Source organism: Ambystoma mexicanum, chromosome 1p (assembly GCF_040938575.1).
Source record: "Ambystoma mexicanum isolate Mex_15411 chromosome 1p, UKY_AmexF1_1, whole genome shotgun sequence".
Lineage (NCBI taxonomy): Eukaryota > Metazoa > Chordata > Amphibia > Caudata > Ambystomatidae > Ambystoma > Ambystoma mexicanum.
The window spans coordinates 531,336,084-531,352,033 of NC_090921.1; the positions used below are offsets into that span (position 1 = coordinate 531,336,084).

Consider the following 15,950-nt stretch of genomic DNA (forward strand, 5'->3'; position numbering starts at 1 on the left):
CACAATGAGAAAGGAGCGCTGGTCATTTGAGAAATTACAAACCCGGCATTCATCCGGCCAGGGACCAGCAGCAGTACTCCTACGATCAAGAAAGCAAAATTGAAATCTTCAATTGGCTGTAGATCCACCAGAGGAGTCCAGTGCTGGCCCTCTGCACATACTTTAATCTTCCGGTCGCTTGGACACTGGTCTGTCTCGTCCCTCACCCAAGCATTGTCATCTTGTTTCGGACTGGAGGAGCCATATTCATTCCATATTATTAAGTTTATTGAATTTTATAGAAAACATACAAGCAACAAACTTATCAGCATTGTAATCGTAGAACTCATTGCATAGAATCCCCACCCCATAACCACCCCCAACCTTCACAGAATCTAAAAAGCAAAACAGACCAACTTATTATCACATGTCATCCAAAAACCCACCCCACATATCATCAAACAATTTCAACTTTTTATTCCTGCGAAGGATAACCTTCTCAATTCTGGCCACTTGCCTCAAGTCCTCCACCCATTCTGAACAGGACGGCCTCTCATCACATTTGCATTTTCTCAAAACAATTTTTTTTGCAGAATTTGCAGCCCTAAAAAACCAGCATTTCTGTGGATAAGTGAGATCTTCCACTTTATCATCCTCTCCCAAGATGATAGTGTTATAATCAAAATCCTCTTGCAGTAATAGAACCTCATTAATCTTCTCAGTGACACTCCTCCAAAATGTCCTCACTTCATAACAGTCCCAGATCAAGTGTTCAAAGGAGCCGACATCATGCTTACACCTCCAACAGGCCTCTGAGTCAATCATCCCTCTCGCATAAAGACTCTGGTAGCATCCGTGACCTTTAGTGGACATAGGGGCCGCACCACAGACCCCTATGCCCTTCACTGGTCTAGCGACCAGACAATCCTGACAGCATACATCCAGTCTCATGCCAGAGGGCCAGGACACCGAGAACTGCAATCACGAGAGGACTGGCCTTCAGAGAACCCAGGTCAAAAAAAGCATGATCAGAAGACTCTGCTACCCGGTTTTTGCTCCATGCTTAAGGACCTCCGCTTTCATTCGGACATCATTATTTTTACAGTACACATTCATTTTAGTGGTCTTAGTTGTAAGAATAACGTACCACGGTCCTACAAAAGTTTATATCTCTGATAAGACATCAGTCTTTCTTTGCCTTTCCTGATATTTGCATTGCCTGGCTATGGTGCCACCCCACACACTTCCCAAAAGGCTGGGAAGTGTGGGCACATAACCTTTTTATGGTAAAATCCTGTTTAGTCTGTTTCAGAAACAATATTGTGAATTAAGCTGTGTGGTGCCCTGGCAGTGCTGTCTAGAACGTATGGTCTCACCCATCTATTGTAAGGCCTGGAGAACTAGTCTGACAGGTTTCCCACTTGGTGATTTGTCCCCTCTTCCTTAACCTTCTATGTATCAGGGAGTTTGGCAGAAAGACATGTGGGAGGTCATTGCAAAAGGCAGCCCTTACCATCCCCTGTGGTGGAAAGGACCCAGGTTAGTCAAGAAAGAAGGTCATATGAAATGACCACTTTGCCACTGCTGGGCTATCTCTTCACTTTGACTTGAGCTCTTTGACCCAGAAGAGAGACGACATCCCTGATTAGAGAGTTTGAAAGATTCTGTGAAACCACTTCTCTTTGTCATTACTTCATGCGCATTTTGGACTGGGCTCCCTCTTCATGTTTCATCCCGGAAATTTAAATGTAGGTAGGGCTCGCCCTATGGTCTGATCACATGGAGACTCAGCAATGGGTTTAGAGACTTAGGGGGAGCCAACACTCTCCTGGATTGATCATTCAAAAGCAAAACGTGAACTTAATAATAGTGTGGCAGCTTTACCAGTTCTTTACTGACTAAATGAGGAGTAGTCAGTGGGCTGATTAGGAGGACCCCTGTGCCAGACTGTGCCAAGTGACTACAAGTGGTGGAGGAGGGGCACGAAGTGTAGATAAGATCTTTGCCATGCTGACCTCTTCCATCTCATCAGTGCGTTTAGATTTTCATGTAGGTGTAAAACAAATGGATTCCTATGGAATCTGCCTCGGTCTTGCAGCTGGTCAAAAACCAGGCGGATCCCAAAATGCCACCTGCATTGTATATTATTATTTAATTTTTTGTATTGCGCAACACGCCCGAAGTCCTCAGTGCGCATAAAGACAAGACCTGGTCAGAGAGAGAAAGGAGGTCTGAGCCGTGGGTTAAATGGATAGAGAGAAAGAACTAATCATTATAGCTAAAAAGATGTGTTTTTAGGGCTCTCTTAAAACTAGAGATACTTGGAAGGCTCCATAGATCCGGGTAAAGAGAATTCCATAAATTTGGGGCGAATACTTGAAAACACATGCCACCAAAATTCTTCAAATTGTGTCTTGGTACAAAAGGTTTGTTGGAGAGCGGTCAGTGGTTACCTTACACAACCAGTTCTTAAGGTACCTTGGAGCCTTGTCAGGCATACATTTGTATGTTAGAGTGAGCATTTTATGTGAGATGCGTTGGCTAACTGGAACCCAATGCTGTGCTCTCCATGAATCTGAGATATGGTCTCGTCGGCCAAGATTGAGGACAACTCTTACAGCCTCATCTGGGCTGTTTGAAGACTTCTCAAATTATGTTTAGATGTACCTGCAAGGAGACTATTACAATAGTCGAGCTGAGAGTTAACAAGTGCTGTAGCCAGGGAAGAAAGATGTTTGGAGGACAGATACAGACTAATCTGCCTAAGTAACGTAGGTTCAGGACATTTTAACATGGCTTATGTGTTGCTTCATTGTCGATCCGGAATCCAGGATAGCACCTAATGTTTTCAAAAATGGATTTACTGGAATAACACATCCAAGTATGGTGAAATGGCTATATCTTGGATCCAACTGTTTTATCCTTTGACAGAACTTACAATCATGACCTCTGTTCTCTCTTTGTTCAGTGTCAATTTGTTGACTGACATCCAGTCCTTGATCACATTATAGATGTCATCAATGAGAATGGAATCCATGTCAAAGTCACCAGAAAGCTCAAAGACTAGCTGGGTATCATTCGGCATAGTTGATATATTTGATGCCAACGCTGTCCAGCTGGTCTAGGAGAGGGCGCATGTAGACATTAAACAACAGGGGCGACAGACAGGCACCCCCTGGGATGCTGGAAGATAGTAGCACTGGATGGGGGTGAAAACCACTTATTGCCACTCTTGCTAGCGTAGGCCTAGGAATGAAGCAAACCATTCAATGGTTGGCTCAGAGCAGTTAACAATTTTACACAGCCTTTCTAGCATGAATGTATGGTCCACCAAGTCAAATGCGGCGGGAAGGTCGAGCAACATAAGGAGTGCAACCTTAGCATTGTCGACCGTTTCAGGCAAATACGCTCGCAGGCCCAGCATTGTGTTTCCATCCCATGCATTGCACAATAGCCGGGCTGACGCATTCGAAGCAGGTGACGGATGGGAAAATGAAAGGTTAAAAGCTAGTTTTCCTCGCTTTTACTCTTTTCTTTCCCCTCCGCCTAATAAAGCTTTATTATTGCGTGCAGGGGACTCGGCCACATGTAAATGATGTAATGCAAGGCAATGTATTTTATTTGATCTTGTATAGCTCCCTTCAACACTATGGGTGCTCTGTAAATGGAGGGGTGGGGGCTCATAAGTGGGACAGTGGAAGAGACAGAGGCCTGTGTTGTTCATGAGGGCAATTCCGGATGCCAATCTGCTTTCTGTGCTGTGGTAGACAAACCTAGGAGTATGTTATCCATAGGGATGAATCCAAAATCTGATGGACTACAGTGCTTTGGGTCTGGTTAGCTGCTGCTGTGGTAGAGTGTGATAGGGTTGTGCTTTAGTTACTGTTGATGTTCTAATGCCTAGGCCTGTTTGTCCATCTGTGGGAGGTGTGTGTGTACAGTGTGAGGTGCTGGTGGATCCTCAGCAGTGAGTCAGTTAGTGTGCGGCAGAGGGAGTAAGACTTAGAAGGCAAAACAACCTGCAGCCTTCCGCTTCTACACCTAGCTATTTGCAGACTGGATCCATTTCTCTAGCTCACAATGCCACCTGTCAGACCCCTCTCTCGCTCTCTCTGTCTCCAATAGATACATTGTATCCCATGGGGAGCAAAAACAAGCATTTGTGAGTTGGCATATGGCATATGCAAGGGGCAGTCTGGAAACCCCAGGCATTATCATGACTTGACTGCAAGAACTTTTGATTCGGATGAAGGGCTCCTTGAAATCTGAAGGCCACAGTCACCCATTTAATCTTCCTTAGTATGCTGGATGGCAGGCAGAGAGATGCCGCAAACCTCACTCTAACGTGCTCAGGTGCTGTGTCCAGTGGCCTGCTGGGACTTTTTCTGGTTGAGGGCAGGGCCAGGAATTTGTCTGGCTTTTGTCAGGCATTGGTCAGGGGAGGGGGCAGAATCCCTGCTTGTTTCACCCATAAGTCGACCATTCTGTCTCCCACAAGCACCAAACTATTTTCAGACAGTCCAAAATGAAAATATCCCCCATGCCGCTCTACCCCCAATGGCCAGAACTCACAGTCGAGTGATGCTGCAACCCTGCAGGTGCTCTGAACGATGAAATGAGGAGCAGAAAAGATAGAGGTTGGAATGTGGATTGTTTAAACTGTGCAACACCTTGGCCTAAAAAGTGGGGTGGGGAGTGCAGCGGCTGTAGAGTGGTGATATTGGTGGTCGTGCATGGAATTTATGATTTCTATGAAATTACCCAGAACATGTAGCTGGCCAACAAAGAAAATTGCTTTGCCAATGTTTGCTCTTGGCAACGAGAGTGATGAGGAACCCACCAAGTTTAACTTTTTCAGAGTTAACTTGTGAAGTCGGCTTTGTTTAGTGTCGAGCTAGCAGAAGGCCTTGCTGCTATTCCTGCTCCAAAATCTTGCAACGAGAAACCATATGTTCAGTCCTCCTTTTCCTCTGGGAAGGCCAGCGTCACTCTGAGCTACTTCTTCCCTGGATTCAATAACCTGCTCGTCGGCCAGTGTGACCCTCCCAGGCTCCCTCCCCACTGATGGTGCTGGTCCTTTCTCCATGTTTGCACTTTGCATTTGTGGCCCATTGATTCTGACATGCCAGTCCTTTGCATCAACACTGAATGTCCCACTTTATTATAAGGGATTGAAAGGCATTGTAGCTATAGATTAGGGTTAGTGTCAAGGATCCCAATTCAGATTTTCTTATGTTTTATGGTATTACCTTTAGTACATTCTTATGTGTCTTTTAATAATATCTGCACAGTTTTTTCTACTGTATTCACTGTGCTCTTTAACTGATCCCAACCACTTATTATCAAAGAGAGAGGCCTTTGCTCTCCATCCGCTGCTAAACCGAGAGAACGTCTAAACTATTGGAGCCACTGCTTCTTCTTTGTTAGGGATAGCCTCGGCCTGATTTGATTGGAGTTCTGGCCTGCCACTCCTTAAGCCAACACCGAGACCAAAAACCTCACTTCCTGAGGGATGTCAAATGTTAAAGGTATTTGTACCGCGCACTGTCACCAACGGAATTGGTCCCTGGGCGCTCTGGCGGATCTGTAAGTGATAAAAGGGGGGGGGATTGGTTAGTAGGGTAAGAGGGAGTAGGATAGTGAGAGGAGTGGTGTTCTGTTGGCAGCTTCAACTCGGTGTACACCGGGTGCTGAGCTTTGGTGCATGTATTGGATCGGTGTTAGTCCGCGTGTGCTGTTGCTCCGGCTTATGTGTTGTTGCAGTATTGTGAAGTGCTTGCGGCTTGTTGTCCGAGAGATGGTTGTGTGAGTTTTTTGAGTGAGATAGATATACAGAATTTGAGCTTATATTGGGTAGTGGGTTACAAGACTTTTAGCATGCTAACATTCACAGTTTCATCTAAGTGTGGCACTTGTTGGCCTTCGCATGTGGGCATGTCAACATTCACAGACTTTTCAAGGTGCAGCGCAGGCTGGTGTTTAGAAATCTGTCTAGGTGTGGGCATGCTAGCATTCATACATAATATGGATGCTACTCAGGCTGGTGTTCACAATTCTAAGTGTGGCACCTGCTAGCATTCAAGTTTCATCCAGGCGCGGGCATGCTGTCCTTCAATCAATCATATCTAGATGCGACGCAGGCTAATTGTCCACAATTCTAAGTGTGGCCTGTGCTAGTCTTCACGTTCAGTGTAGGTGCGGACATGCCAACACTCAGGCTTCACCCAGGTGCGGGCATGCTAACATTCAAGGTCCCATCCAGATGCGATGCCACACAATTCTTGTGGGATGACTTAGGACGTTATCCATATAGGCAAGAGTGGATGGCTACACAAGTAAAGAGTTCATCCCTGACATGAGGACAGCCTGCACCTCACAAGTCAGACTCCCATGCAGAGGTGGCTTAGCCATTCATCCTTCCGCCATCAACAAATCAAGTACCATTCAAAGGGGGTGATAATAGCACATGTTATTGCAGCGCTTTCAATCTGGAGGAGTGTTCAATGAAGTCCTACATAACAACAAAGCCCTACAGATATGGGGTGTATCAGCCACTTTTATCCCTAAAACAGGCAAATACTCTGTAAAATAGAAAAAGGGAGTAAAAATACTCCCAACAAAAATGGGACACAGGCACCTATCCTCCTCCTTTCACCCCGACAGCTCAATAGATATGTCTGGGTGAGTAGTACATACAGTACCAAAGGAGCAACACTCTATTACTGCCTGATCCAAAGATGTATATATGTATCTTTAAATATGTATGAATAATTAAATTAAAAGAAAAATTTATTAGAAAATGAGTTCTGTTTTCCAGTTAAACCATATTTTGGCTTGCCTATGAAATACTCCCACTGGAATGGGACTTGCTTTTTTACTCCCTAAGAAATCATTTTACTCTCAACTTTGAAAAATAGGCAGTAAAATACCCCCACTTCAAAATCGTACCTGCAGCATTGATAGCAACACAATTTTATATTATTGTTCTAGCCTCTTGACCTTTAACCATTGTTGCATTCATGCAGATATTTAAAATACATTGCATGCAAATATTAATGGCCAATAGACTTCGATGGAGTCTCAATCATGGGCCACCTCAAGTGGTATGCATGCCTCAATGGAGTTTTATTAATTAGCAAATAGACTTACTGATGACCAACCTCTATGGCCCCAACAATGTTGTCTCATTCAGATGCCTTCCCAGTCATGGCAAGTTTCATAGGTCCCATAGACTTCAGTGGAAGCTCATGCATATCATTGCTGCTTTACTCCTGGAAACCCCAGTATTATCATAGATGTTTGTTGGCTCCTATGGGTTGAAAAGCAGTCTCGCTCATGTGGAGTCTTGAACACCGATTGACATAGAGGAGTCTTACTCATTAGAGGGTAGTCTTCTGGATGTCTAGCTTTCGTTATCTTTAGACACAGATGGTGTGTTATTCTTTTGGGGGGTGGTCTCGTGGCTTACCATCTGCTATAAATACAGACGGTAGGTCGGACATGTGACTAGCTTCTGTGGTACTCAACGGAGGGCTTTCTCAAGATGACAGCCTTCCATCGTCCATAGGAGCAGATCGAGATGCACTCTTTGGAAGGAAATTTAGTGGCTGGCCAGCCTCCATGGCCTATTGACCCAGATTGCTTCTCACTCTTTGCAGAGCAGTGTTGCAAATAACAGGACTCCATTATTCATAGACACAGATGAAGTCAGATTTGTTGTAGGGTAGTCCCTTAGATGACCCGATAACCTATGCCACAGACAAATTACACCTTTCTTAGTGTCTTAGTGAAGGGGAGTCTTAACAATGGTCATCCTTAAATTACCCATATACGTAGATGACATCTTAATCAATGGAAGCCAGGCTCACACATTACCATATTACATGGCCAAAAGACACCGATGGTTTGATACTCATTGCAGGTCAGTCTCCTCATGTCCAGCCCCGTATTCCACGACAGAGAGGAGTGCTTGCCAATTGGAGGAAGGTTTAATGGATGACCATCCTCCATGTCTCATTTACTGAATGGGAACCTCAATCATTGGAAGACAGTCCTACTCATGCAATCATCCATGATCCTTAGACACCAATAGATTATAACTCAATGGAGGCAGTCTCATGACTAACCAACCATGTGCTCCATAGACGAAGATTGAACCATATGAAGCCAATTTCACTGATGGCGATCGAACACGATTATATACAGAATCATACTCATCTGAACTTATTCCCACTGATGTCGAACTTCCGGGGTTAGCAGATGCAGATATAGCCTTTACTCATTGACCCTCACTCATGGCACACAAACTGTACAACTGGCAGGGATTGAACAATGTACCACGGTTTCCGGGGTCCATAGATATAGATACATATGTAATCATACTCTTGCACAGTTTTCACAACATATGAAATTAGATGAAGTCATACTCATTGTTAGAGGTCTCTGCAGTAGAGCCGGACTATGGAAGAGAATCAATGACCCTAAGGGCCCGATTCATGGAACTTTTAGCATGGTGCAACGTGGCTTTGCACTGCCAACAAACACCCTGATTCACAGAGCAGTGCAAAGTTTATTTTTGCAGTGCAAAGTGATTTTGCACCACTTTTGCACCAGTGCAAAATCACTTTGCACCACGCTAATGGTTCAATTAATCGGGCCCTGAGTCTTCCATGGAGTCTTAACTCTTTGATGGTTCATCGTGCCTTTTTCTGAATATTTCCCAATGGCGGTTGCTCATGGATCTGAATATTTCCCAATGGCGGTTATTCATGGATTTCAGCTGAGAAGGACCTCCATGCACATCTGGGCTGCACATGTGCCGACCCACTGCAACACGCTCCTCTTATTCAGCATCCAGCCCCTCGTTGACAAGATGATCTTTCCCTTCTGACTTTGCTTTGGCCACTTAAGGTACATGCCTTCAGCATCCTTTCGGTGAAGATGATATGAAGTTACTCTACCCTTCGTCCATCATTTCCCATTATTTGTGAATCACGCTCCTGCTTCAACATGGCCAGGACTCTACTGGATGTTTGCCTTTGTAGCATTTATCTGCCCCTATCACATCTCCAGCCCTCCTTCAGAGGGCTGGAGATGTGATATTATGTGATGTTATTATTATTATTAAGGCCAGTAATTCCTCTTGCTTTAGAATTTTTCCTGCCAATTCTTCCGAAGAAGACCTAGAGAGCTAGTCTCGATCCTCTAGGTGTTATCTGGCCGATCATTCATACAGTGATATCACAGCTTCCATTTTACTGCTGTTTGCGCCGCCATTTTATATTTGCGCCAATATTCCGCTGCTACTCTTGCTTTGTCACCAGGTTCGGAAACTTTGGATCTTCATATTGAACAATCATATCCCAAGATCCTGCTCCTGCGTCACAGCCTCTAGTAACCCCACTCGTCACGCACTTCTCACAAGTCGACTGCACAATCCAATGTCTAGAATCTCTGCACCCACTTCTCTGATCTTCTCAATCTTTCCCTCCCTGGGGGTATAAACCTTTCCCTAAACCTTAGGGCTCGCTGACACGACTGCCAACAAATTAACCGATTGCTATAGTTTTGCTCTAAGAGGAAAAAGAAGGTAGTGTGTGATTGGCATCTGCCTCTTTAGGAACGCTGTGTGCCAGCAGCCCTCCACCTGGCACCACCAGTTGTATGACACTAAACCGAGGAAGCGCTGCTGGGGGTGTCAAGTTCTGGAGAAGAAAATTACAGTGTATACGCTGAGGTCAAACATAGGGAAGCAAATAGCATTTCTGGCACGTGAATGGGCCTGCATCAATCTGTATAATTGGTCTGCTCCAAGGAGCTGCTTCAGCTGCTGCGTGGTTTGCCGTCTTTGGTTTGTTTCCAGGGTTGGACTGTAGTTACTCTGCCCAAACAGGCCGTAGATTCATCACCTGAGCATGCTCGCAGGTTCAGCTGAATTGTGTTAGACTGTAGCCAAAAGGCAACATGCCAGATGCCTGATCGCATATTACGGTCACCAGCACCTACGTGGGATGAACAAAGAAGTGGTGACCAAAAAGAAACCAAGAAATGTTTCATCCTGGGGTCATGGAACACAAGAGGATACACGCATTTAACCAGACCGGGCGACGTGGACTTAGGCGCACTAGACATCATATACCTACAAGAAACTTGGCTACAAGAAAAACCCGGCCTAGACGGCTATGTAGTGGAAATAGCACCTGCAAGCAAGGGATTGTTAGGCCGACCATCCTCAGGCCTGTTGACAGCAACGATAATGGGAGTAGGCCTGGCAACACCGAAAAAATTACACGAATCATATGAGATGTTAGTAATACTGACCACATGGACCAACGAAGGAAAATCAATTAGCAAGAGGATTGGCAACCAAATCATCATAATAAACACGTATTGGAACCCCCAAAAGATGACAAATAAAACGTACTGCGCAAAAACGGCAGAGGTGATAGACGAAATCAAAATAGAGCACATGAATGCGGACATCATCATATGTGGCGACTTAAACGCCGACTGCAGAGAGGGGAACAAAGAAATAAAGTTGGGAAAGTGTCAAGTTTCAACCCGCGAGAGGGGTGTTGCATGGGAGACCCTGATTGAACCAAGAAATCTTCATAACATCGCAGCTCTATTTCCGAAACAAAAGAACATTCCAACTTGGGAGAGTCTGAATGCAAAAGCTACCCTAGATTACATCTTTGTGTCAACAGAATTTATACCCAGAATTGAAGAATACCAAGTTCAAAGAACCACATACAGTGATCACAATCTGCTAATATGCAAATGGACAGGATCACAAACTGAACATTGCATGTATAAACACAATCTCGAAATAAACAACCAACAATCTAGAGTCTGTCTAACAGAAGAAGAGGTAAAAACGATAACAGCAAGTTATAGACTCTCTGAGGAGGCTCAAGAAAAAGCCCCACAAACTCGACCGAACTATATACCGTTGCTAATACCATACAAAAAACCAGCGAGGAGTCAACAGAAGAAAACATCAAACGTATTACACACATATGACAAACTGGTGGTGGAAAGAAGAAAAGTGGTGAGGAGGTTAAGGAAAATTGCAACAAAAGGAAACCAGCAGGAAGACTGGGAAACCTGGCAGATGGAGGCAAAGAAATATAACCATTGGCTAAAGCAACATAGACTATGGATGTACCAACAAGATGCGGAAAAAATGTTGAAAAGTCTTGGCTCAAAGAAAACAAGCGATTTCTGGAGAATAATCAAAGAAACAAATAGATCGAAGCGTCCAGAACTGATAAACCAAGTCCCTGAGTCAAACTGGAAATCATACCTAATGGCACAATTTGAGCGACCGAAAACACAAACAACCAAAGGATTAGTAGACATGACAGCCACTTGGGTGAACGTGGCTAATATCACAGACATTGAAAAAACCATCAAAAACTTAAAAACATCAAGGGCCCCCGGACCGGACGGGTTGTCAAATATCGACCTAAAGCAATCTGCGAAGGCATGGGCAGTGCTAATTAGCAAAATTTTCTCACATTGCGCCCAGACAAAAATGGTGCCGGAAACATGGCTAAAGGCCATAATTGTACCAGTGTATAAAAAAGGCGACAGAGAAGACCCAGAAAGCTACAGGCCCATAGCACTGTTAGACATTGTGGGCAAAATTTACGCAACCCAGTTGTTAATCCACTTTGGGACATGGGCAAAGACTGCACCCTGCTTCGACATTTTTCAGACAGGATTCCAGAAGAAGGGAGGCACGGCAATAAATATATTGATCCTCCAGATCTTGAAAGCGAAAGTAAAAGAAGGTGCCCCAAAAATCTACCTGGCATTCGTAGACCTATCAAAAGCCTTTGATAAAATTGATCGTGAAAAACTATGGCTGAAACTGAGCAAGTGGGAATGCCCAGCGTCTGTCCTGGCACCAATAAAAGTGCTTCATGAAAACACAAAAATCAGAGTAAAACTGAATAAACAAGGCACCTTGTCTGAAGAGATTGAAATCCAGAGAGGTGTAAAGCAGGGCTGCCCACTAGCTCCGGCCCTGTTTATCGCTTTCTTGGGGGACTACCAGATCGAAGAAAAAAAAATAAGAGCTTTCCCACCAAAAATAGGAAAGGAAATCATACCACGACTATGGTACGCAGACGACGCCATCATTATTGACCAAACACCAATTGGGCTGCAACGAAAACTAAACAACCTGGTAAATTATATGTCAACAAACCATCTGGAAATTAACACAACAAAAACTAAAGTGATGGTCTTTGAAAAAACCGCAAACAAAAATACAAAGCAGCCAACTTGGCACTTGGAAAACGCCAAACTGGAAGTAGTTGACAAATTCAAATACCTAGGGGTAACCTTAGACGGATCAGCAGGTGACAACGCAATACAAGATCAGTTATGGGACAAAGTCAAAAGACTTACGGCACAAATGAGACTGGTCGACAACAAATTTGGGAAATTTTCCATTATTCCGGCAATAAAATTTTACAAGGCAAAGGTTGTGCCGTCTATCATCTATGGTATGGAAGCCGCGCTCAACTTACCGAACTCAATATGGCAAAAATTGGAAGGACATGTGTGGAAGGCAGTACTAGGCCTACCGAAATCAACCTCCATGCCTGCAATTAGAAGGGAGTTGGGCCTGGTCTCGTTAGCTACATCAGTCAAGCAAAGCAAGCTGAGACTTTACAGAAAAATCATAATGGCCGATTCATTGCCAATATGCGCGGTGATAGCAGAAGAATTGAAAACGGGCACTTGCAAAGCGCTCAACAATTGGGCAACAACAATACAAGAAACACTAAACGAAATATCATGCACAGAAGAAGATCTCAAAAAAAACCCAGACCGAGTAAAGATAAAAATCGAACTCATAGACTGGATCCACACGGTAGACACAGCGAGAGCAAATAAGCTACTCACCCACCTTCCACCGACGTTCAACAGGGTGAAAGAGCCACCAAACTACTGCAAAACGTTCCCGAACAAAAAGATGAGGAGCACATTCTTGAAGGCAAGACTAAACCTGCTGATGACACATCAAATCTTAGCCATTAGATCATCAAAAATGGATAAAAGTTGCCGCCTATGCAAAAAATAAAGAAGAAGTGGAAACATTGCGACATCTAGTCCTAAAATGCCCAAAAACCAGCATAATTAGAGACAGATACATACAACCATGTCTGCAAGGGGCGATGACGCTAGATGAAGAGGCGGTTTGGAATAGGCTAATCTCAGGAGAAACAACGAGATGGACCATAGCGGCAGTAAAATTGATAGACCTTGCCTTCGAAAAGATTTCCAACATACAGGCCCATATGAAAATAGCAGAGATGGCCGGAACAGTGATATCGCCCATGGCAAGACAAATTCAAGAAACAATCAAATAACAGCGAAATTCCGGAGAGAGAAGGCGGAAAGTAAATATGAACTTAGAAGTGTCAACACCAGAAAAATAACTGTCAAAAGCGCCTTGGCGCATCTGTAGAAGAAGAAGGGTTCTTGTAAAAATCGTTAATTCATTTCCGATTAAAAACAAGTAAATAAAAAAAAATATATACTGAATTAAATAGCGTATAAAAAACCGAATGAAGTATAAAGCTGGTGAATTTTTTGATTGAAGGGCTCTAAATATTTCCTATGAAAAGGTGGGAGTGATCGAGGGTAGTGAGGGAGCCTAAAGCAGCCAAGAAGGGTTTCGGAGAGTTCTCATCACCCGCCCGCATCCCAGGAAAATCTTTGAAATAATTATTTAAAATGGTACATTTTACAGCACACTTTCTGTGAAAAATTGGGAAAAAAGCCACATAATTTGCAATCGCTTTTGTAAAGTGACACATGAAAAGACCCATGAGATGCCTAGTCCCTAATAGTGGGCAGGCGTGTGTCCCAGTACATTTTCCTGAAGCCTTTGCCCACAATATATACAGTAATCTTCTATTGTAGAAAAAAAACATGTCCATGTTGTCTGCTCCAACATATGGAAACATTTCCACATAAGAACAGACTCCTGTTTGCTTTGCCTATAGTGCCAGTAATGATAATACAAGGAAACATGTCCACCGTAGTTCTACCAGCTAATGTCAGTACCCCCACAAGGACATGCTCCTCTTGGCGGGTCGCGTCCCATTGCCCATTATGAATGAGCCAACACTTCATATAAGATACATGGAAATAAAGTGATTTGCCCAGGAGCACATGCTTCGGTTAAGTGACGAAGCTGGGATTTAAGATCGCAATGCAACTTGGTTGCCATTTTGTTAGCAACATTCCTTTTGCATGTTTGGTTTGAAAAAGCTGAGTGAGCATGGGATGCAAATGCAAAACAAAATGTGGCTGTGTTTTGCAAACTGAAGTAAGGTGTTGTTTTCGCAGCAGTTTCATGATGACTTTTATTGTAATGGTGTGTTATGCTGTACTGAAGTATCATGACTCGCTTGTCGCCCTCGCCTCCTTTCCTCCCCCCACTACAATGGGTGGCTTTCAACAACACTCTTTTATTTACACTTGAAAAGTGCACAGATCATAATACTCTGACAAATATATAAATCCTCACAGAAATGTGTTAAGCAAGAAGAGTAGCATTATTTCCGCCCCTTTTTAATGGAAGACTACAAATACCAGAATGCAGTTCAGCGAAAGGCTAGAAATATGACCTATGGGCTTTTTAAATGTACTTTCAAGACCAAAAGACTAAAAACAAAACATTATGTGTAAAAATGAAACTTTGGGGGTTTTTTTCTTTGTTTTTTTTCTTTGTTTGACAAAGGCATGCGTCAAATGCGATGCAAGGAAAATGTGAAACTGAACAGAATAATAAACGCGTTTTCATGTGCAAAAAAAGTATGGATTTATTTATTGTGCACATTTATAAGAGTGCGCAAAACCCACGGGCATCTAGGCGCTAGTTGCAAACGAGGAGGTTTAGGGGAGGTACCAGGTAATGCCAATAGTTTAAAACTTCTCTTGAGTGACATTTTAATGGAGAAGGCATAATGTGGGCAGCTAGTTGGCGCTTTGTGTGTGTGTTCAGAATAAAAATACTCCTTTTGAAGTCTATCAGGGAAAGGTTAAGAACGGCTTACCCAAAGCAATGGTTTCTTAAATGAACCACCACAGGCTAAATGTCCCAACTCTCAAAGCTCCTCCTAAAGAAAAAGAGTTGTGAGTATTTACGAGGCGCTGGCTGGACCTGCTCTGCAGTGTCTCCTGATCCATTGGGGGGCTTTTGTCTCGAGCGTTCTAGGGGGTTGGGAGGGGGCAGTGCAGCTTTGCTGGAAGAGGATGAAAAACGAGCCTCACCGGAAAGCAGCGCAGCTCCTGTAGAATACACACAGGCCCTGATTCACAAAGCGTTTTCAATAGGAATCAGGCTCTCCCTGTTACGCCGTCTGCACGTGGCAGCTGGAGCCTGGAGGCACCCAGGGCTACGGGGCACTGGGCAGAGGCACAGACTGACGATGCCTAGGGCTGGCCCTGCTGAATGCTTCTCATTTCCTGGGCTGATATTCAATGTAAAGGGAGCGTTCTCTCCTGTAGTTGCAGATTAATATTTCACTCTAATGTTAAAAACTGCATCTGCGTTCCTTTTCAATTGACACACTATTAGAACACCCTAGTGGTGTTTTCAGGGACGTGATTGGTCGATCTGCGGGTTATACGAATTGGTAAAGCCCGGAAAGGAATTGAATGGCTTACCTTTGCTGATCGTTTGGCCTGTGATTAGCAAAGCAGCTCTCAGGCACACCAGCATCCTCGAGGATCGGCTCTCTGTGGCTACTCTCCTGTATCTTTCCCTGCGCAAGCATGTCCACGTTTCTTCTTCTTCCGACACAGCTTCACGTTCATTTTTCTTCCTCTTGCCTTGAACCTGTCGGGCGTGTTTTTATGTTTTTGAATGCAGGCCTCGCAAACAGTTATGAAAACGGCCTTTGTGGCAGGCCTGGCCTAATGAGGACTTTTCATTCCGCTGCCCA

At 44.0% G+C, this 15,950-nt stretch overlaps 1 protein-coding gene across 2 annotated transcripts in view; it reads left to right on the plus strand.

Moving 5' to 3' along the window:
• Window positions 1-15,950, plus strand: part of TBXA2R (thromboxane A2 receptor) — a 475,380-nt gene that overhangs the window by 88,267 nt on the left and 371,163 nt on the right. The window lies entirely within an intron of this gene.